This window comes from Phyllostomus discolor, chromosome 11, assembly GCF_004126475.2.
Source record: "Phyllostomus discolor isolate MPI-MPIP mPhyDis1 chromosome 11, mPhyDis1.pri.v3, whole genome shotgun sequence".
Lineage (NCBI taxonomy): Eukaryota > Metazoa > Chordata > Mammalia > Chiroptera > Phyllostomidae > Phyllostomus > Phyllostomus discolor.
In genome coordinates, this window is record NC_040913.2 from 60,067,248 (window position 1) to 60,091,162 (window position 23,915).

Sequence of the window (23,915 nt, forward strand, 5' to 3'; positions counted from 1 at the left end):
TTTCTTAGATAAGTCCCTCCTAACATTTCATATAATAATGGCTTGGTGATGATGAACACCTTGAACTTGACCTTACCTGGGAAGCACTTTATCTGACCTTCCATTCTAAATGAAAGTTTTGCTGGATAGAGCCATCTGGGATGTAGGTCCTTGCCTTTCATGACTTCAAATACTTCTTTCCAGACCCTTCTTGCCTGCAAGGTTTCTTTTGAGAAATCAGCTGATAGTCTAATGAGAACTCCTTTGTAGGTAACTCCCTTTCCTCTTGCTTCTTTTAGGATTCTCTCTTTATCTTTAATCTTGGGTAACTTAATGATGATGTGTCTTGGTGTGTTCCTCTTTGGGTTCAACTTCTTTGGGACTCTCTGGGCTTCCTGGACTTCCTGGAGTCTATTTTCTTTGCCAGATAGGGGATGTTTTCCTTCATTATTTGTTCCAATAAGTTTTCAATTTCTTAGTCTTCCTCTTCTCCTTCTGGTACCCTTATAATTAGGATGTTGGAACATTTCAGGTTGTCCCAGAGGTTTGTAAGAGTCTCTTCACTTTTTCAAATTCTTGTTTCTTCAGTTTGTTCTGGATGTATGTTTATTTTTTCTTTTTTGTTCCAAATTGTTCCTTTGAGTCCTGGTTTCCTTCCTGTCACTCTTGGTTCCCTGAACATTCTGCTTTATTTCACTTTGAGTATCCTTCATTTGTGATTTTCATTTTCCATCTAAGGTCAGTCAGATGTTTGAACATTTTGATTAGCAGGGCTTTAAATTCTCTGTCAGATAGGTTGGCAACCTCATCCTCACTTAGCTATCTTTCTGAGGCTTTACTCTGTTTTTTCATTTGGGCCATATTTCTTTGTCTTGGCACAGCTGATAGGTTGTAAGGGGGCAAGGCCTTAGGTATTCACCAAGGCAGGACAACCCTCTTTGTTGCACTGCAGTGGTGCCTGTGGGGGAGGGGCCAGAGAGGGAACAAGGTGTCTCTCCTGCTCATCTCTAGCTTACTTTTCAACAGACTCTCTTGTGAGACTGGAAGCTTTTCCTACCACTGCAACCACCATAGACCACAACCACCTCTGAGTCCCCTTAAGTCAGCCTCCTGTTTGCATTCCACCATGCTGGGCAGCCAGCATGCCCCCAAGGTCTGAAGCGTTGCCTTAGTTTTTCTGAGTTGGCCCTGTAGTCCGCTACTTTACTGGTCTGGTTGTTCTGGTTGATTTTTTCTTTAATTCCTTTGTTGTTGGACTTCCATGCTGTTTGATTTTCTAGTGCTTTTAGTTGTTCATTGATTTCAGATTGGTTGTTATCCTCCTTTTGGTTGTATGAGGAAGTGAAGGGTCTCTACCTACGTCTCCATCTTGGCCGCAACACCAGTACCTCATTTTTTTTATTGCAGTGGTAAAGGGAATTGTTTTCTTAGTTTCTTTTTCTGGTAGTTTGTTATTGGTGTATCAAAATGCCATTGATTTCTGAGTATTGTTTTTGTATCTTTCTACTTTACCAAATTCATTTATTAGGTATAGTAATTTTTTTGTTGGAGCCTGTAGTGTTTTAGATCTACAAGATCATGTTGTCTGTGAATAATAACAATTTTACTTCCTCCTTTCCAGTTTGAATGACTTTTATAACTTATTCTTGTCTCATCACTGTAGCTATGAATTCCAATATTATGTTGAATGAGAGTGGTGAAAGCAGGCATCCCTGTCTTTGACCTTGTTGTAGAGGAATCACTTTTAGTTTTTCCAATGAGTTTGATGTTGACTGTAGGTTTTTTGTATATGAACTTTTTATTATATTGAGGTATGCTCTACCTGTGCCCACTTTTCAGAAAGCTTTTATCATAAATGCATGCTGGATTTCATCAAATGCTTTTTCTGTGTCTGTTGTTATGATTATGCTATTTTTATCTTTCATTTTATGTGATGTATCACACTTATTGATTTGTGAGTATTGTACCACCCTTGCATCCTAGGTATAAACCCCACTTGATCATGGCATATGGTCTTTTTATTGTATTGCTCGATCTGGTTTGTTAATATTTTCCTGAGGAGTATGCCTGTAATGCTATAAACTTCCCTCACAAAACTGGTTTCCTTGTGCTTCATAGATTTTAGGCTGTTGTATGTTCATTTTTATTTGTCTCTGGATAGTTTTTGATTTCTTTCTTGATCACATAGATGACTCATTCATTATTTAATAACATGCTACCTAGTCTCCATGAATTTGAATGATTTTGAATTTTTTCACTGAGGTTGGTTTCTAGTTTCATTCTATTGTGATCTGAGAAAATGCTTGATATGGTTTCAGATTTCTTGAATTTGTTAAGACTTTTTTAATCTCCTACCATGTGGTCTAACTTTGAGAATGATCGATGTGTATTTGAGAATAATGTGTATTCTGTTATTTCGCAATGAAATATTATGTAAATAGCAATTAAAACCATTCAATTTGGTGTTACTTAAAGTTGCTGTTTCCTTGTTGATTTTTTGTCTTGAAGATCTATCCAGTGGTGACAACGGGGTGTTAAAATCCCCTACAATGACTGTATTGCTATTGATCTCTTCCTTCAAGTACAGCAAGATTTTTACTATATTTTTTGGTGTCCCTATATTGGGTGTGTGTATGTTTACAAGAGCTGTATCCTCTTGTTGCCGTGATCACTTTAGTATTATGTAGTAACTTTGTTTCTCATTTTTTAAGCATTTTATTTATTTATTTTTAGAGACAGGATGGGAAGGAGAAAGAGAGGGAGGGAAACATCAATGTGTTTGTCTCTTGAATGCCACCTACTAGGGGCCTGGATTGCAACCCAGGAAAATGTTCTAGACTGGAAATTGAACCAGCAACCTTTTGGTTTGCAGGCCAGCACTCAATCCACCAAGACACACAGCCAGGGCTTATTTCTCACTTTTTATGGCCTTTGACTTGAAGTCTATTTTGTCAGATATAAGAATTGCTACACTAGTTTGTTGTTGTTGTTGTTGTTTGGTTTCCATTTGCATGGAATATATTTTTTTTCCATCCTTTCATTTTCAGTCTGTGTAAATCTTTGGTTCTGAGGTGGATCTCTTATAGAAAACATATATGTGGGCCATGTTTTCTTATCCATTCAGTCACCCTATAATTTTTTACTGGAGCATACAATCCATTCAAATTTAAGGTCATTATTGATAGGTACTTGATCATTGCTATTTTATTGTTTATACCTATGTTCCTCTCTTTATTTATTACTTCTTAAAGCAGTTTCTTTAACATCTCTTGCAGTGCTGGTTTGGTATTAACAAACTCCTTTGTCCTTCATTATTTCTTTTTTTTGCCTGGGAAGCTCTTTATTTTGCCTTGCATTTTAAATGATAGTCTTGCTGGGTATAATAGTCTTGGTTGCAGATACTTCCTTTTCAAACTTTAAGTATTTCATGCCAATCCCTTCTGACCTGTAGTTTTTCTGTTGAGAAATCAGCTGACAGTCTTATTGGAGTTCCCCTGTAAGTAACTATCTGTTTCTCTTGCTGCCTTTAATATTCTCTCTTTGCCTTTAACATTGTCATTTTTTTAATATGTCTTAGTGTGGGTCTCTTTGGATTCCTCTTGATTGGGACTCTCTAAGATTCTTGAACTTGTGTGACTTTTTTCATCACTAGGATAGGGAAATTTTCTGTCATTATTTCTTCAAACAGGTTTTCTATCCCTTGACCACTTTCTTTTCTTTCTGGTATCCTTATGATGCAGATGTTGTTATGTCATGTTGTTTCAAAGTTCCCTTAAACCATCCTTGTTGTTTTTAAATCTTTTTCTTCTTTTTTGCTCTGACTGGGTGTTATTTTTACCTTGTCTTTCAAATTGCTGATTCTATCCTCTGCTTCATCTAGCTTCCTTTAATTTTTTTCTAGTGTATTCTTTATTTCAGTTATTGTAGTCTTTATTTTCAACTGGTTGTTATTTATAGTTTCTACATCCATTTTTTTGTTGGTATAATTGCCGCTAAGTTACTTGTAGTTGTAAGGCCTTGAGCATCCTTGTAACCATTACTTTGAACTCTATGTCTGATATATTCCTTACCTCAATTTCAATTAGTTCTTTTTTCTCGGGATTACTCTTTTTATTTCATTTGGGGTTATTTCTTTTTCTTCCCATCTAGGTGATTCTTTTTGTTTTTTCTCCATATTAGATAGATCTGGTTTGACTCCCTGTCTTCATGGGCATGTCCTTATGTGATAAAACTCCTGTACAACTCAGTGGTGGTGTCTTCTTGATCTCTTGAGCTGGTTGTCTTAGGAATGCCTCTTGTGTGGTGTATGTAGGTTTTCCTGTTCTATTTTGTTCTTAATTATTGTTGCCCCATTCACTAGTGTGTTCTCTCCTCTGCCTGGCTGACTGAGGTTTGACCCCAACCACATTATGTACCACTGCTAACAGAATAAAGAGAAAAAATGCAGAAAACAAAACCCACCCAAGTAAAACAAAACAAAACAAAATGAACAAAAAACAGCAAAATCTGTGTTAAAGAGCAAATAATTACACAAGTAGAAAAATAAATAGAATATTATAAAAAAACATGAATACGATAAGGACAAATGAAAGAAAAAAATGATTATGAGGGGGTAGAGGGATGGGAAATAATAAGAATAAGAAAGAGTAACAGGCAATTGCCACAGAAGAACAAAGAAGAGGGAAAAAATTTAAATAAGAAAAGAAAGGAAGAAGACAAAATAGAGTAAGAAAATAGAAGAGTAAAATATAAGATTTAAAAAAAATAAAGAAAATTAGGAAAAAATGAAGAAAGAGAAAAAATGTAAAAAGCTATGCAAAGAGAAAATAAGGAAAATAATGAAAAAGAACAAAGTGGAATTAGTCTTAGCAGAGTTTAGTGCTTACCTGATGGGTTCTCCCTCTGGATACAACTCTGATGTTGTCTGCAGTTGGTGCAAGGGAATTCCTGATGCTGTCCAGTCTAGCTGTAGGCAGCCTGTTTAAAGCTGCAAGTGATCCACAGTTTGTGGTTGTCTCCTCAGGCTTGGCTATTCTGGGATGGGCCTAGCTGATCTATAAGTCTTTTTTTTAGCAGCATAAGGCTCACAGGTGCAACAACTAATAACTGAAGTCATTGCCAGTACTTCCTCCACCTGCCTCTGCCTGCTCCCTTTAGTTTTAGTCTAACCACTCACCCATCTGTTTCTGAGAGGTCTTCTGGTGGAATCAGGAAGCTGGGACACCTGGATCGCTTTTTGGAGGTTTCATTCATACTTCAGGGAAAATAGTGGGTAGGTTCTCCTACCCCTATCCTGCATGTCTGAGTCTGTCCCAGATTATTTCCCTGAACTTGGCAGAGTGAAGCCCCTAGTAAGACCAATAGGTGGGTCCTCCAGAAATCAGAGTTTGGGTCTTCCAAAAACTAGGAGGGCATTCCTAGGCTCTCCTATGAAGGGAAGGAGCCAGTTTTGTTTGGAGAAAAGTTTGTGGAATGGCCATGCCCTAAAGCCAGTCTCTAATATCCCTGAGTCCACCTATGTTGCTATGTCTTCACCAGCAGATAAGGTGCAGGTTGGGGGGAAATGAGAAAGAAAAAATTAAATAAAAAATAAAAATTAAAAATTAAGAAAAAAGATGCAGGTTGGAGTGAGTAGGATTCCAGAGGGTGGGGGTATGAGGCTTCCAGAGTGTGGAACAAACATTTTCCCATAGGGTGGAATAATTTTTTCCCCTGGGAGGTGCTTGTTCTTCTCCTGAAAAATAAAAAAAGGCTGCTGTGATATGGTGTTATATTCTAGCATTGGGAACCCAGGTTCCATGCCTCTCCCCCAAGCCTCCCACTCCAGACTCTCCTCATGCCATTGCAGACCACACTGCCCTCTTTTTGCTTGAGCCCAAGTTGAGTGGAGGGAACGTGAAACCTCTGTGTTGGCCCCTGAGAACAAAAGAAAGAAGGGAGAAAAAAGAGAAATGATGGTTTTGTTTTCAGTGGGCTCCAACTTTCTCTGGTGGGCAAAAAACCCATGGCCTTTCACCACTGGATGTTATGTGGGAAGGTAATCCCAGCATCATTTTTCTGTCTTTGGGAACCTGGTCTGGGGTCCAGGCTTTAATTTATCTGGGGAAAGCTCCTACAATCTTGTGTCAACCTTCGCTCATTGCCCATGAAAGTGGTGTCAGGCCCTATTGCATCCCTGCCCTTTCTACCTTCCTTGAGGTAGTTTCTACCTGTTCTTAGTTAAGTATCTCTTCTTGTATATGTTCCCCTCTTAATTTTCATTTTCAGCTTGGTTCTAGGAAGTGGTATAAGGTAGATTCTCTTACTCTTCCTCCATCTTGCTACTCTTCTGGATAATCTGTCATTTTCTTCAGCCTCAGTCTCCTTTACTCTAAAGTAAGTTTTTTTTATTTACATCTCAAAGTAGTGAAGAGGAAATTAAGTGGGATAACTTGAAACACCCACAATTGTAACAAGTGCTCAGTATCAATTTAGTTGTGACAGTTTTAGAAAAATGGGGGCCTGTGGTCAGTCACAATGCCACGTATTTTGGAAACTAGGTAGGTAAAAATAAACTAGGTGGGTAAAAATAAACACAATACAAACATGGTTATACAATAATGACCCAATTTTTATTAACTTAAAAATTATTGACATCCAGTAATCTGACAGGTAAAGAGCTTAGAAGTCATCACTCTGGTACATACAATGAACAGAATATGAACAAACTGAAAATAAATACCTTTTTCTTGGACTCATTATTAGAGAAATGATGTCCAAGGCAAACCACCACCTTGAAACCTGGAGAGACAGGAAAGCTGACAAGTGAGGTCAGCTTACCAGGACAGAAGCTACTGGAGACACAGTTTGGTAAAGTGTTTACAAGGCACTTGTATTGGACTATTGTAAGCTGAGTGTGGATTAGTATGAGGGTGAGAAATTCTTAAGGAGGTAGTGCAGGGTGACGACTACACACTTTCATGGATTTTATTGGAAGAATCCTGCTAGTTTCTTACATTGAAGAATCAACAAAAATCCTAATTTGGCTCTAACAGTAGGAGAAAGAAATTAAACATTGTAAAATATGCTCATAGAGTCTTCCAAAACTAATGCCTACCTAACTGCAGAAGAAAAGACTTCACCAGAACCTGATCTGCCCTGGAGAGTGGTCAGTTACTGGCTGCAGGCCTGTGCAGACTTTCTGTCTCACCTAAAGGAAAGGCAGGGAAGCTAAAAACACTTTGAAGGTCACATCTCAAGAAACAAGCCCACAAACAGTGAGGTTCAATAATGAGTTTATAGAATGTTTCCTTCATCCACACTTTACCACTGAACCAACAGTGGATTTCAGCTAAAAGAGGTAAAAGACACAAATGTCCTCTGACCAGAAAGACTTAGGGAATCCTGAAGTCAACAGGGGAGAAAAGGACACAACAGAAGTGGAAGCCTCTGGCACAAAGAAATACACCACAAATACTGTGAAAACTTCACAGTAAACTATTTAAGGGTAGTGAAAGAAATTAAGTATGGCTGCAAAATGTCCTAAATTTGCTGCTGGAAAAATGGAGAGCAGTTTACATCCCCACAATGTTGTTTGAACTCTATGGGGAGCTATTTAAAAACTTTTAAGCAGGATAGTGATATGATCATACTCACCATTTAGAAGATTTCTCTGACAGTACTTTGGAAAATGAACTGGCAGTTGCTATTACTCTGATGCACTAGGTGACCAGGTGAGAAAGGATGAAACTTCAACCAGGACAGTGGTCTCTGGGGTGGAGTGAATACACAGAGCACAAGACATATCTGATGATAATGACAGCACCTAGTAAAGAAGTCTATATATGACATTAAGGTAATATTGAAATCCAGTATCAATCTTAGGGTCTCTATTGGATTACTATATAAATGATGGTTCTAGCTTGGAAAAAAGGAAACATAAAAAGAAAAACTGATTTAAAAGAAAAGATTATGGTTTCAATTTTGGACCTCCTAAATTCAGATAACCTTAAAATAATCCATGGAGATTCCCAGGACATAACTAGATATGTTTCCAGAATTTTGAATTATCAGTGATAGCAATATGGAACATGGGCTTAATAAAACAATGCAAAATAATAAAGTTGCTCAAGAAAATCGTGTACAATTATATACTGACACAGGAAGTCAAAGAGAGCCTTTAGAAGGACTGTTCTGCATGGAGAGTAAATAAGCAAATGTGATAAGAAAGCTTGATAAGCAAGATAACTTTATATATTATTTTTTAAAGATTTTATTGATTTATTTTTAGAGAGAGGGGAAAGAAAAGAGAAAGAGAGGGAGAGAAACATCAATGTGTGGTTGCCTCTCACATGTCCCGTAAATGGAACCTGGCCTGCAGCCCAGGTATATGCCCTGACTGGGAATGGAACCAGTGACCCTTTGGTTTGCAGGACGGCATTCCATCCACTGAGATACACCAGCCAGGGCTAGATAACTTTATATATTAAATGTCTGTGAAGTCAAAGGTTGTAGAGGGTCAAAGAATATTAAAGGGAAAAATAGATTATCTTAACAAAATTTGAGAGTATTTCACTATTGACTTTCCATTTTGGTTAAAAACTAAAATGATTTATTCTACCATTTAGTTAATACTTTCATAATAATTTACAATTTCACAAGTCAGTGAAAGGCAAAAATGCCACACTCTTTTCTTGAATACACTCCCTTCTTTGGTGACAATATGAATTTTTTCATCAAAATGCTTTGATAAAATATTTAGAGGTTCACTTAGAAATATGAAAAAGATCATTTTAACTGAGAAACTGGTAAATTTAATAAAAAATAAAAATAAATGAGACAAGGAAAACAATTTGATTTTTTTAATGTTGTTAGGGTGATGGATGGTGAGAGATTGTATGTTCTAAAAATGACCACCACAATATTTCTCATTCCACATGCTCTTAGATAGTGTGACTTTAACATTTCTCTTTGTCCTTCCTTCTTGAATCTGGGAGGGCTTGTGACCAGCTTATAACCAATACAGCAAGAATGACTCTGTGATATAAGGGCCTACAAAATTTAGACAAAATGATGTGATGCAGATTTTATATTGTTCACTGGATCACTAATTCTTAGAGCTCTGAGCAAGCCCTCTGAATTCCTTGAGGCCTCCACATTGTAAGAAATCCAAGCTTCCTGAAGAGTCAACATGAGACTTCTTCCTTCAGCAATCCTAGTCCTCAGTTATTCCCAGTGTTGAATGAACAGGCATGTGAATGAACAGGCAAGCTTTCGAGATTCTAAAATTCTTAGCAGTAAGTTGTTCCAGCTGAGTCCCAAGTATGATGTAGGGACAAACCATCCTCACTACTATTTCCAAGTTCCTCCTCCTTATAGTCCCTAAGGGAGCCAGTTTTCTATTTTATTGCCTCTCAGTAAGAAACTCATTCCTTTTGCCTGCTTTCTAGTAATAGGGACATCTAGTAGTAATTCCATGATCATCAATTTATTACTCAGTTTGACCAAGTCCTATGAGTTTTTAAACAAAACAACTCCTTACTCACTAAATCCTCTTGGACCCCCAGCTCTGATATGCCATGCACCTTGTATGTAGCTCTAACACTTGCTGGACTGAATTTTAAGTTTATTTGTCCCTCGACTGCCTATGTGCCCCAAGACATAAATCAAAGATTAGCACAGGGTATGGCACCTAGTTTACTACATGTTTTGGAATAAGAATTAATAAATGAACAAATGAATGAAATAAGAATTTTATTTATTTCACATTACTAAGGGCTGGACACCAAAACTAATCAGCTATAAAGACAATTCCAATTAAAGGAGAACACAAGGTTAAAATGTTATGAAATAACATATATCAAGTATGTACTGTAATGCCTGCATACATACATCTATGCAATTTTAAAAAAAAATGAGTCACCATGTTTTGCTTATATATATCATATGATAGAGCTAGTATATAAATCACTCTTTATTATAGTTCTTAATTTAAGTAGAAATATAAAAATATCAAAACATCCCTATATCATCAGCCCTCTACAGTTTATCTATGAAGTTAAAAACTACACAATACATGTCAAATGATTTATTTATACATTAATTTTAAACTTTAAAATTAAAGCAAAAATGTTTGGTATAATTAAAATAAACTGCATTGCCTTATTGAGGGATATCAAAAGTATAATGTTTCTCCATGGCTGGTGCGGCTCAGTTGGTTGGTGTCATCTCACAAAGCACAAGGTCACTGCTTCAATTCCCCATCAGGGCACATACCTGAGGTGTAGGCTTGGTGTCTGGTCTGGGTGCATATAAGAGCCAACTGACCAATGTCTCCCTCCCTCTCTTTTTCCCTCCTTTCCCCTCACTATGAAAAATTTTAAAAATAAAATCTTTATGAAGAACTATAAAGTCTCAGTATTTTAGAGCAAAAAGATAAGGAATTAAATGGCTTTATTTCATTTCTTTGCTCTCCTTTCCTTTTCTTTCTTTTTCTTTTTGGCTTGTTGTGGCTCTCATATGCAAGATGGCCATATGAAATAAAAAGACAACTTTTTTATTCTTATACATTAAATATCATATTAGACTCTTCTGCAACATAGTAGTGTTGTGACATCAAAAATTTACTTAGCTTTCTGGGCTTTTTAGTTACCTCATCTAACAATTGGGTATGATATCATTGCCTGTTGTTATGAAAACTAATAGTGTTACTTAGGTAATGTGAACAGTACCTTGTTATAAACATTTTTTAATTTAAATATTTATTTTACTTTATTTTTATTGGAGAATAAACACTTCTTACAGTCCAATAATCAGTCACTGGGCTAAAGGAGTAACAAGAGGAATAGATCTTGAAACTTACCTCTAATGCTATTGGGGAGAATGGAGAATAATGAGACTCGCTCTATCTACCCCTTAGATTTAATTTAAATAACAATTAAATAATATATATGGTGGATTTTGAAAATATGATTCCTAATAAAAGTAATATTATTTCACAATAAAAGGATACTCAGGCTCAGAAGTTTAAGTTGAACTTTTCCCTTAAATAAACATGATATGTCATAATTAAAATAACATTGTTATACTAATTATATTGATTTGAAAGGTTCTATGAGGTCACCTTAAATCACTCTGAGGTCTCCTCAAAGATTTTAGTCATACCCTTGGCTTCATCTTTATACTATGTTTTTCTGACTGTGGACTTATTCTTTGCCCAAAATTCATTTCTTAATTTCAGCATAGTTTGCCAACTGGAGAGCCTAAAAATGAGGAACTGTTTTATTTCCAAACCCAGTAAGTGCTGGCTCCTTTGCAATTAACGTTCTTTCTCTAGATTGTCTCTCTTCTCTCACATTTACATTAGGCTGTGTAATAAAGCCAAGTGGTTCTCATTTGTTTTTTTATTTTTCATGTTATTCTAAATGATGTTGTAAAAACTTTCTGTTACTACATAACAAGGGCTCCCCTTTGCTAGCTTTTTTTTAAAAGATTTTATTTATTTATTTTTAGAGAGGGAAAGGAGGGAGAAAGAGAGAGAGAGAGAAACATCAATATGCAGTTGCTGGGGTCTGTGGCCTGCAACACAGGCATGTGCCCTTACTGGGAATCAAACCTGTGACACTTTGGTTCACAGCCTGCGTTCAATCCATTGAGCTACACCAGCCAGGGGCCTTTTGCTAGCTTTTAATATTATTTTTTAATTTTCCTTTAAGCCTGACCTAAAAGTCATCTTGAAACCCATCAGGGTTCTGTTCACACTGTAAGCTTCTGTCATGATCAATGTCCTTAATGTCCTTTCTGTTTCCATCCACTGCCTCATCCCAAAGTTAATACCCCATGTTTGGTTTGTTACAGCAGCAACTTCCTTCCAAGTACCAACCTATGTTTCAATTCATCTTAAAAACAACTGACTTCAAACATCAACAATCATTTTATTGCTCTCTAATCTGCTATGTAGGCTAGATTTAGACAAGGTGCCTTGTTTCTGACCCATGAGCTATCAGCAAGAGAAACTGGAAAGCTGAGGATGGCTTGACACTAGGGATTGAAATCATCAAAGTGTTGTTCACACATATCTAATAATTAATGTTAGCTCTTAGCTGGGACTTCAGATGAGACTCTGTATTAGTCAGCTCAAGCTGCTGTAACAAAATACTACAGACAGGTTGGCTTAACAGCGGATAGTTATTTTTCACAATCCTGGATTCTGGGAAGTCCAAACCAAGGTGTCAGGAGACTCATGTTCTTGTGTGGGCTCTCTTCCTGGCTTTCAGATGTATGACTTCTCATTGTACCCACTCACTGCAGAGAGGGAAAGCTCTGATGTATCCCCTCTTCTTTTAAGGGTACTAGCCCCATCATGAAATATTCCTACCCCATGACCTCATATAAACATAAGTAACTTCTAAAGGCCTCACCTCCAGATATCATCACATTGGGAATTAACATACGGATTTGCGGGGCAAAAACACTTGGTTCATAACAGGTTACCAGCCAGAACACTTCCATGTAGTTTCTCCATGTTGCTACTTGGTTTTCTCACAGTGTGATGACTAGGTTCCAATAAACGAGCTTTCTGTTGAAGCATGGCAAAAATGTATAATATTTACATGAGCTAGCTTTGTGACTCAATTTACATCACTTTCATCATACTCGCTCATTTGGGTCAGCTCTACCCAGTTCCAGAGGGATGAAATACATTCATTCAGTGAGAGCAGGTCAACATCACATGGTAAGAAAGGCATGTGGATTGTGGCATATTGAGCTTTGTAAAATATAACCTATCACAGTTGCCAATGTCCCTTTTACCCATGGTGAGAAGTGATGAGCTTCAAGGCAGCATGAGGATTACTGAGAAAGAACATCCTGTAACAAATGTGAAAAGCACATTTTTGTAATAGGGTGCTCTAGTTTATCTTGAAAAATAAATAAATATGGAAAGAAATAATTAAGGAAATGATAACATTTGTTCTATAGGGTTTCAGAATGTCTATGAACTAGTGGTTGCCTGTGCCTCCTATTCTTCCCCTTCTAGAATAGGAGAATGGAAAGTCCTTACTCTATGCCTGTGCTGCTATTAAATACCAGGTTTGGAGGTGAAGGGTAGATAACTTACCTCTTTAGTTCACAGGTCTTTAAAATGAAGGGATATACTTAAATAGCAATATCGAGCATCTTAACCCAAGGAGAACCATCTGCACCTAGAGTTGATCTAGATGACACAATCACATACTTTAAACTGATATCCTAAGACCATGAGCCTTGAAGTTCTTAGGGTATAGTTCAAATATATTTTTCACATAAGAGGGGAATAGATTATTGTGACACAAGGGCAGACTGTGGCTGATTGTATTATTAAAAGAAGTCCCCCAAAGATATCTAATTTCACAAGTTTTTCTTAATATGTTAAATTGATATTCATTACATATAGGTTCTACATTCATCACATAAACAGTAGGTTCTACATTCCTTCCCCTTGAACCTGGGTGGAACTGTATGAGAAGAATAGAAGGGATGGCATGTGACTTCCAAGGCTAGGTCATAAGAAAGCCTTTCTCATTCACTTTACCTTCTTGGTATATTCACTTGGGAGCCCAGCAAATGTGCCGTCAGGAAATCATGTAGCCACATGACAAAACATGTGCAGGTGTTCCAGCAGCAGGACTACTGAAGACTCAGCTAACATCCGGCATCCATTGTCAGGCCAAGTGATCCATATAATCATTTTAATTTCAGCTGTCACATAACTCCTCCCTTCGTGCTGGCCCAGCTGAAGTCATGTGGGGAAGAGCTGAATTATCTACATGGAACCTTGGCCACACTTTAGAATTGTAAGCAAAGTGGTCATTGTTGCTTTTACACTCTTGAGTTGTGTCATGCCCTGTTACACAGCAATAGGCGAATAGAACAGACAACAGCTAAAAAAAAATAAACTGTTATATTTAGCTAAGAACCTTCCTCACACCTGGTCATTGCCCTAGAATTCCTCAATTCCTATGATATTATTTTTATATTTTGATTCAGTAAACTATGACTTCACAATCTCAAATAGCAGGATCAAACTTCAAACTCAAATCTATTAAACTAACTAAAGAAAAAGGCACTCAATGAGCCCATAGATTTGTTCTGTCTAAAGAGAAAAAAGTATTTTACTTAGGCAAATGCAAAAAAAAAAAAAAAAAAAACCCAAAACACAGAAGACACATTATTCTCAGGCATAGTTTGTCAACCTAAGTTTGTCCTATTGGCATTATTAGATAATCATTTTATGAATGTCATTTAGAAGTTATCAAACTGGAGGTAAGGACTTTTTTTGCCATTTATAATCCTTGCTACAATAAAAAATATACTTTGAAGACTTCTTTTCATGGTTAGTTTTACATTATTTTTTCCTGAGAAAATTAATATCATAACATACATTTGAAAACATATGGTAGAAACAAAAGTATAAATAGTATAATCTACCTTTAAAATTATATATATATATTACATATTTCATATTCTTATTCTAGATGTCAAGTTTTATTTCTATTTTTTTCCTTTTTCTTCAGCCATTCTTTCAGCTCTAAAGCATTTCCAAAAATTGTTAAATTTCAGATGATACTGGCAGCTGCATATTAATTTATGGCCATCTCTTACTTGATAACATTTCACACAGGTGTTTACCCCAAGTTTAAATGACTTTCTGATTACTGAACAAAAAGTAGCTACACAAATAATGGCTTTAGACTGAGGTTTCTGGCAGTACAATTTTATCCACCAGATCTGGCATGAAAAAAAATGAACAAAAATTATTTTTAATTTTTAAAAAAATATTTTTATTTTGACTAAATTTTTGTCGTATCAATGATAAGGAATTCAGTGAAAGACTTAATATATGGCGTTTCCCACATATATCTGAGAGTCTTTTATGTCATTTTTCTAACTTTGGGCTTTAATCATAGATGCAAGCTTTTCTTGTTTTTCTTCTTTAACTTTTTCTTTTCTCCCAATAAAGTGGCACAATGATTCTGGCAACATTTTCTCTTGTTTTCTGTTACAATCAAAGTACATCTAATCTTTCAGGCAGCTATTGATTGTTATCATCTTTAAAAAGCTACCAAAAAACCAGAGTTAATGCCTTCTGATATGGTAAGACTCAATGATATTAACCTTTCTAACATTCCCCAACCCTCTATTCTAATATATCATACATGGGAAGCTATTAACTGAAAAAATAGAGTGTTGCACATTTAAAATTATTCTCATTTAAACAGCCAAAAATAATAATAATTATAACAATATTACAACAGCCTCAACAATACAACACCATTGAAAGGAATCAAATAATTTAATGGGACTATAATTACAGAAATGAGTCACAATTTACTTGGCATTAAGCAAACAAATAAATAAGAACTAAAACCTTTCATCAGATATGATGACAAAATAAACTATTCAATTAATATTTAATCAAAATACTCTATTAGTTTAAAAAAAAGATAAAATAAAACTAAATTTATGTTGGAGTCCTTGAGACCAAAATGGTCACTAGATAATGTGTTATTCATTTGCTGGCTTGTCCTATTTTATCATCATTTGACTCTGAAAGTGCAAAATAAATTTCATGTAAAACTCATGGTTTTTTTAAATATTTTTACCAGATTTATTATAGTCTACACTAATAAATAGGCTGTAAAGTACATTTAAAACAAAAAGGAATAATGGTAAATACTACTAAAAACCTCTTACACCAAAAGATTTTTTATTAACTCTTTTAACATAACTAAACAAAACCTAGAAAAAATAATTCATTGGTACTTTGTAAATAAACTTGAAAAAATATATATTTTTTTTCTAAAATGAGTAGGCTGAATCTCAAAGTGCATTTTAAATTCAGTCCATTGCATTCTCAACAATATCTTAAATATAAGGCAATTATAGTTCCTTCCAAAATCTCCTGACTTTTCTCAATAGGAATATTAAGCAAAGTTGTAAATAGGTCTCAAACTGGATTGTACTTTATCCTTCTCTCTAGACCAAAACCAAGATGAGCAGAGCTTCCCAATCAGAGTACTCTAGGAATATAAGAATATTTTATCAAAATAAGAGAAGGAAAGAAAACAATATTTCTTTTCAAGGACTAGTACCTATGCAAATGGCTTTCAACTGCCTTTTATGATAGAAGCACAAAAGAAGGGAGGAGTCTTATAGGGAGACTTGTCAGTACCATATTATTCCAATTCAAGAATTGTTGGGAACTGCCCTGCCTGGTTTCAGAAGCTGTAACCCCTGCCAAGGCTAAGGCTGAGGGAGCAACCTTGGGCTCTAAGCCTCTAAGGAGACAAAAGCTTATCTCCCTGGCAGGAGCGCTGCTTCTGCTCCTTTTACTTCATCCATCACTGACCCCCAATGCTTGGTTGGTTATCCAATGACGGGTAAGATTCCCCAGGGGGGGGAATGACTTAAGACAGGCACAATCACATGGGAGGCCCTCAAGGAAGGACTTTGCGGGGGAGGGGGGTACAGCAAAAAGGGATGATGGGCCCTCACCCCTCAGCTTTGACAAAGCCTGAGTCCTCATTCTGTCTATGAGAAATCTCCTAATCTCTTGGCTGCCTTACTTCCTTTTCTCCACCTAAGCCTGAAACAATGACAGAGGGTGGTGCAGCCCTGTGCTGGAAAGGGTGGGTTCCCCAGGCAATCAGGCCTAAGAAAGAATATGTAAAATCCTGTGAAACCTGCTTTGTTTAGAATGCTCTCAATTAAATGATAAGGGTCCAAGCAAGAAGTGAGTTTGTTCCTCAAAGTCTTACAGATCTTTAGCTATCTGACCCTGACTTAGAATAGGCCCTCAGAGTTCTTTGTTATATATTGTTTGATCCTTACTACCTGACAATGATTAATGAGTTTTATCTGTATTCCTGTGCAAATGAACCCAATAAAAGCCCATTGAGGAACAGGCTCCTGTTCCTTCTGCTTTGAGAGATCAGCCACCTTTCCTCCCCAAGCAGATCGCCTCTTGGTAGACTTACTCTCATCCATGGCAGCTGGAGGTCGGGGCGGGGGGGTGGGGGGGTACCCTGCAGGTGGAGATCCCCCACAAAGAATGATGTTCCTCACTCCACTATATTCATCTTTGTGTGAAGGTATATCTGCTACCTAAACACCAGGCTCTTTCACAAAGGTATGAGAAAAACCACTCAGGGCTTGGTGTCTGCAACTTTTCTCTGTTGGTATTCTTTGAAATTGCAAGCAACTTTAGTATGAAAGACACTCAAATCTATACATATTTGATTTTTTATACCATTTTTCCATTATAAATAAATACAAGATATCCTTCTCAATCTATATTATATGCCTCAAATGAGATAGAGAAGTGGATAGTCCTGCCCTAATCCCACTGTAATAATGTTTCTTCCAAACAATATTTATATTATTGATTATATTTATTTACTGTTAAAAAATTATCAATGATCCACTGTGCTGCATTTGTGGGTTAAGTAAACACATTATACCTTGGGTGTTGTTATAAACTAGGAAACAAATCATTAATCCTCATCTTTGGGCATTTTGCTTTATGGCTTGTCAGAATAAGCTATAATTTTATTTATGTGTTTATTTTTCTCCAATTATATGTAAGTTGTGCAAGGGCAGGGAGCTTTGTCTTATTCATAGCTACATTCCTAGAAATTGGAGAAGAAGCCTAACAGAGACTGAATGTTAAATGAATATTTGTTGAATGAATAAGAAAATTAATGAATGAATGGATGTACTCATAATTTATATTAGAAGAAAAACATATGGCAATGCTTTAGAAATTTGAATCTTAAATGTCTTAGAATAATTATTTCAAGGATACTGTCAATTAACAAAGGAATTAATAAGTTATATCTTTTTCAAAGAAAAACATAAAAAATGCAAATACTATTCCCAAAGCTCACATTGATTGATGAAATATTGTGATTTGATGGGTTTGGTATAAAATCATGTATTAAAGTAATTAAATCTTCAGTACCACTCAAGGCTTCAAGGACATTAGTAAATTCATGTATACTTAGCATATCCAAAGATAGACTATTTATTGAGTATTACAAAATGAATTATAATAACAAATATGTTAATGTTATGGCTTTAATAATCCATAATTAAGATAAGGTAAAAACTAATTTCACAATGGGTAGTAAAACGTTATCTGAAACATTGAATAAAGTGAAATTTTATGAAATATGCTCAAGTAGAAATAAGGTCAACTTTTATATTTCAGAGCCACTCTTAAAAATTGTGGAAACTCAAGTGTTTTACTGTGATGGAACATTTCCTCAAAATGTTCCTTGAGCCACTAGATTGATCAAATTAGTACTTTCATCTGGTTTTTTATTTCTTCAATTTTTAAAAAATTTTTGATAGAGATATTGAAAATATCCGTTTCATTTTTTCTCAGAACAATATTTCCCATGCATTTAACTTGTTAATTTGTATATCATCAGAAAAGAAAAAAATTAATATACTGAGGTTTTTAGAAATGTATTAGGAAAGAAATTTATATTTTTAAAGATTGTATTTATTTATTTTTTAAGAGAGGGAAAGGGAGGGAGAAAGAGAAGAGAGAAGCATCAATGTGTAGTTGCATCTTGAATGCCCCTAACTGAGGACCTGACCTGCAACCCAGGCATGTGCCCTAGACTGGGAAGCAAACAGGTGACCCTTTGGTTTATAGAATGGTACTTAATCCACTGAGCTACACCAGCCAGGGCTGGGAAAAACAATTATTTTGAATTAAAGAAAAAGAGTTAAATACTCAAATCTTAGTTAATTTAGGAAACAATAAGATAAGATTAACTACACATGAATTTAATAATCTAAACAGATCAATAAATAATGGAATTTATATTGAAGAGAATCTAGCTTGTCCTTGGCATAATACAAACATGAGACATCTATGTACAATTATACTAGGCTCCAGGGCCCTGGGATCTATGAATGATTACTAACACAAGTTTCTTCCAAGATTATTTAAGAGAAAAAAAGAATAAAAGAAATACACTTTAAAGTTCTCTTTTAGCCTAAAGATTCATGTTATTCTAGATCTGATAATGCTACAGCGAAGCCCATCCAAACAGCTAAACAACAAACTGCAATGGAAAGACATAGCTCTAAAATTAGCCAAAATGAAGACCTATGTGGAAGGAAGGAGATAATTTTTTGTGTCCATAGCATGAAATTGTAGACCTCAGGTCATTTGAATGACATATTTTATTACTACTAAATATACAAATATGCCATAATACAGAAGCTGACCCTGGGGATCTGGATTATGGATTATTTTATCAGTAAATTAGGCAACCACACACTTTAAAGCATTGCTCTAGGTTAGTATCAACAAGACTTTATTACTTCTTCGGCTGGTGCTAGAAAAACAGTGCTACTGCCGAGGGATTATATGTGTTTTTGTTATAGACCCAATTTCATGCAGCTGATTTGTCTTTACAGTCATTTAAGTTACAAATGAAATCTACTCTCATTGTACATAAGTTGTCAATTCAACTAAAAAGGTGGTTTACAAAATGGTACATCACTTGTACAGTGTGGTATGGTCTTAAAAATGAAGCAACACATTTTTTAAAATCCATTAACTATAACGCTAAGGCACTCACTGAGCAGTCTTGGAGCAGGGAAAATTATGTTCTTATAGAAATTAACTTCATTTATGAAGTGAGAGGTGTTCTGATATATGTCATAAATGGTAGCCAAAAACAGTGCTGGAATTATTCACCACAGAATAGAGGGAAGAAATTTAATGTCATAGTAAGTTGTTTAAAATTCTCATGATTCAGTTTTGGTAATTTATGTAATTCAGTTAGTAGCACTTATAAAAAAAAGTTAGACAATTTTGGATAAGAAAAATATTAATTTATAGCCATTGTTATTAACTGAATTCTAACTATTCCTGTAATTCTTGCAGTGATGAAACTTGTACATAAAAATATGAAATATTTATTTTAGTTAACATAAATAGAATAAGAACAGTAGTCAATTATCTTTTTGATAAACTTAAAGCAGTAAATATCTTTAATTTAGTTTTCTCTAATGACAGAAAAATAAAATGTAGTACATAAAAATAATCTGGAATTAATTCTAACAGAGGATCTGAACTGAACTTGGAAATGAAGAAAAATTGAAATTATGCAGTTCTTGATGGAAGGATATTTAAAATGCTAGGGGTCATTTCAGGGAAATAGGTTGGTAAGATCAGACATGACTATTACAAACAATGCCCTCTGGCAATTTAGGGAGAGCTTAATGAATTTAGACATTTTGTTACTGAGCAATGTGCTATTCAAATTATATATTATTGTAAGTTCTTAATTTAAAAAAGCTACCACTTGATAATGAGATCATAATGATAAAATATCAATATAAATCAATAATAAATTTTTTGATAAAACAAATATGAATTAATTTTCACTAGACATTAGTTTTTCATAGAATGAAGTAGGTTAGGAACACAGAAGATTCTGCCATAGTTTTTCAATATTAGTTTCTAACATTTTCTTACCCTTCTCGATGTACCTGCTATTTTATTTTTTTACCATTTTATGCCTGGGTATTAGTGCAAAATATGAGTGACCCTTCTCACTTTTGTACACAAAATAACAACATGTTTCTGGACATTTGATACCACTCACAAAGTAAGATTTATTAAGGTGAATGTTACAGATTTCAAGGGAGATTAAGAAAATTACCTAAAGTCAAAAAGCTAAAATAATGATGAAGGTAGGACTCAAGAGTGTTGAGTCACAGATTCTTTCTTCCTCTATATTGAATCCCATATAAACCATGGCAAAGGAAAATGTGCTGTAAATATTAATGGTAATGCTAGTAAAAACTCTAATACTGATAATAATAGTTCTCTCTTCTTAATTACCTACATGTGTCCTATATTGCAGTCTCATTTCCAGTCATCACAGTAGCCCTGAAAGATTGTCATGTTTATTTTACAGAAGAGGGTAATTGAGACTCAGGAAAGCCAAAATATCAAGTTCACAATGTTACTTTGACAATAAAGCTCATGTTTCTACAATGATAGTATAACTGGTCAAAGAGATGATTTCATACAGATTTACAAACTATTTTTAGGGTTTTTTCCTGTTTTCCTCATTGGTTATGGTTAATTATTAAATGACCTCTAGGTAAATAGATACAGATAGGTTCAATACAATTTCTTTATTCATACCCACCTTATAGAGACATTTTGGCTAGTTTAGTTTTTGAAAAAAACAAACCGTATGTATTGTTTATAATTCAACTATTGTCTTTGCCATTGATTAATAAATATTACATCATAGACTGCTTATTAAATCTTATGTAGAATAATCCCCATTATTAACATGTTGGACCAGGTAACTTTGTTGTTTCAGGGACCTTCCTGTGCATTTTAGGATGCTGAGTAACATCCCTAGTCTTTACCTACTAAATGACATTCTACTCCAAATCACCAGCAGTGAGAAATACTAGATTACTTACTGGTCAGTTCTGTGACACCAAAAAAGTTAGAACCTATAATACAAGGTGAGGCAAAAGTAGATTTACAGTTATGAGTATGTGAAATAGTTTATTCCTATATACTATGTATTAATTATTGTATTATTTTCCATATTAGCAACTGTGAACCCACTTTTGCTTCATCATGTATTTATAACTTAAGTTTCTCCATTTTTTAATTAGGACTAGGTTTTCTTGGAATTGAGTCACACTGGCAATATCTCTACTGTCACAAAGTCACAGTGACTTAAAATAGAAATTCGCCTCTCTTTACTGACACTGATGGTTAGAATCATTTAATTTATTGAAGAGTCAGAACTCACAGGCTAAGATCTTACTTGTCTAACAAGGCTTAATGCTACAATTTTCACAAAGTGGATATTTAATATTTTCTTTTTGTCGTGATGAATTGAACTGCATATACAGATATGACCTGATTAGGAAGATTTTAGAAATATGACAAGTTTTAAGCAACCTAAAAAATTAAATGAAGCCAAGATGTACTGTTTTAAGAAAATATTGTATTTGATTTAAGGAACAAGTACACTAGTCTTTTATATTTTGAAGTGAAAATCTGCTTTCTTGCTTTCAAACTATTAAATAATGAACAAATAACACAAGATAACACATAATACAAATACGATATAACAGTAAATCATAGACCATTATATAGTTAAATATAAGATGTATAAAATATAGGCTATCTCACCAATTTTGAAATTCATGTTTTTCTACTTGAGTCAATGGTTTTCCATTTGTGCTCTAATATATTCGTAGCATGTAGCCAAAATGGGCCTTATGTAAATTGCTTGGGAAAGGAAAACTTACCTAAAATAAATAAAATATTTATTGAATTTCACATTCTGGGCACCATTATTAGATCCAGATTATTCTTTCCAAAAAAAGTCACTTGCATGCAAGTGTCAGGAGTAACAATTTTATTCCTTCAGATTTTTGCATGGATGGTTCAACACTTGAAATGTTTTATCTACACTGATAAAAAATAAGCATACTTATGAATTTAGGTATAACTATATAATTCTACAATAATATGCTGCACTAAAGACCAATCTCTTGATCTTTCTCTTTTTTTAGATTATATTGAGCTACCTTATATTTTTGAATCTGGTAATAAAATTGCTAAAGAATACACGTTCTATCTTATCGGGAAACAAAGGAAACTATTTCCACTTATCAACAACTAGAAGTTTGTGGCATAAAGAAAATATATATGTGCAAAGCACACATGGAGAAAGATATTCAAATTTAATTTAAATACTTGGCAAACACAAGGAATCACTGCCTGGCTGATAGACACTTCAGATGTTTCACAGTCTGCTCACTGTCTTTCTTCTATATTTTAAGATTTAGTCCATCAAAAATGGTTTACAATGAGCATATACACTATGCCCACAACATTCTTTCATTTATTAAAAAATAGCAAAGGATCTCTGGGAACTGTCTCATGGTAGCAAAATCTTGCTGATATTAAGGAAAAAAAGATATTTTTGGTTTGATGGTTTACAAAAAAAAATAAAGAAGATAATTGATTTGGCATACCCTTTCTAGCTATGGGCTTAAGAAGCTTTTTTTTTTTGCATTACACATTTTTTCTATATAGTTTTTCTATTTTACATAAATACAACTAAACTGACATTAGTAAGCATTTTTAAATCATTGGTAAGACCGTAGATTAGGTGGTGGTTACACAGTGTTTTAAAGATTTTCCAAATATTGTATTTAAAAATGATATTTAGATCAGATTTTATCTGTTTTAAAATTGAAATTACATACAAGAGAGCACCTACATTTAAATACTTAAGACCGCCAACATGGCGGTCTTACTTTGTGCTCTTAATTAATTTTTACATGCATTTCAGAATATAGTGCCTCCTGTCATTGCTATTAAAATATCTCAACTGTTAACAAATGTCATTAGAGAAGTTGTAACTCTGCTGTGGTCTTTCTTTACTATTTAGCCCTACACATTTATTCATGTAAAATTGGTACAGGTGAATACATTAATGCATCTCATATGGGCCACACACTATTAAACACCAAGCAAGGATGACGTCCATCTGCCTGGCATGTGGCCTTCATGTGTGCACATTTCTGAGTGAACACCAAATGGGTCTGGCCATGATGGCAAACTATTGAAGATGGCTTTTGCTTTAAGTTTGGAGTAATTGTTGCCTTTATTTTATACTTGACAAATACATTGAGCAGTGTTTAGCCCTATTAGCCATAATATTTTGACACAAAATATTTTATTACCTTTTATTTACTCTTTTAGATTATTGGCATTCAAGATGGTCCTAGGTTGTGAAGAGGTTGGTAAAAATTAGTTACCATTAATGACTACCTACATGTGCAAATCAAGATCCTTTCCCTCTTGTATAAGCAAAAACCAAACATTAAAACTTAAATGTTTG

The 23,915-nt window shown here is 34.8% G+C and overlaps 1 long non-coding RNA gene across 1 annotated transcript; it reads right to left on the reverse strand.

Annotated features, from left to right (window-relative positions):
• Window positions 1–712: 712 nt before the first annotated feature.
• LOC118497263 lies at window positions 713–1,348 on the reverse strand. Its single transcript, XR_004899785.1, has 2 exons — window positions 1,187–1,348; window positions 713–860 (listed from the first exon to the last, which is right to left on the reverse strand). It is a non-coding gene; the product is annotated as an uncharacterized LOC118497263 (long non-coding RNA).
• Window positions 1,349–23,915: the final 22,567 nt, after the last annotated feature.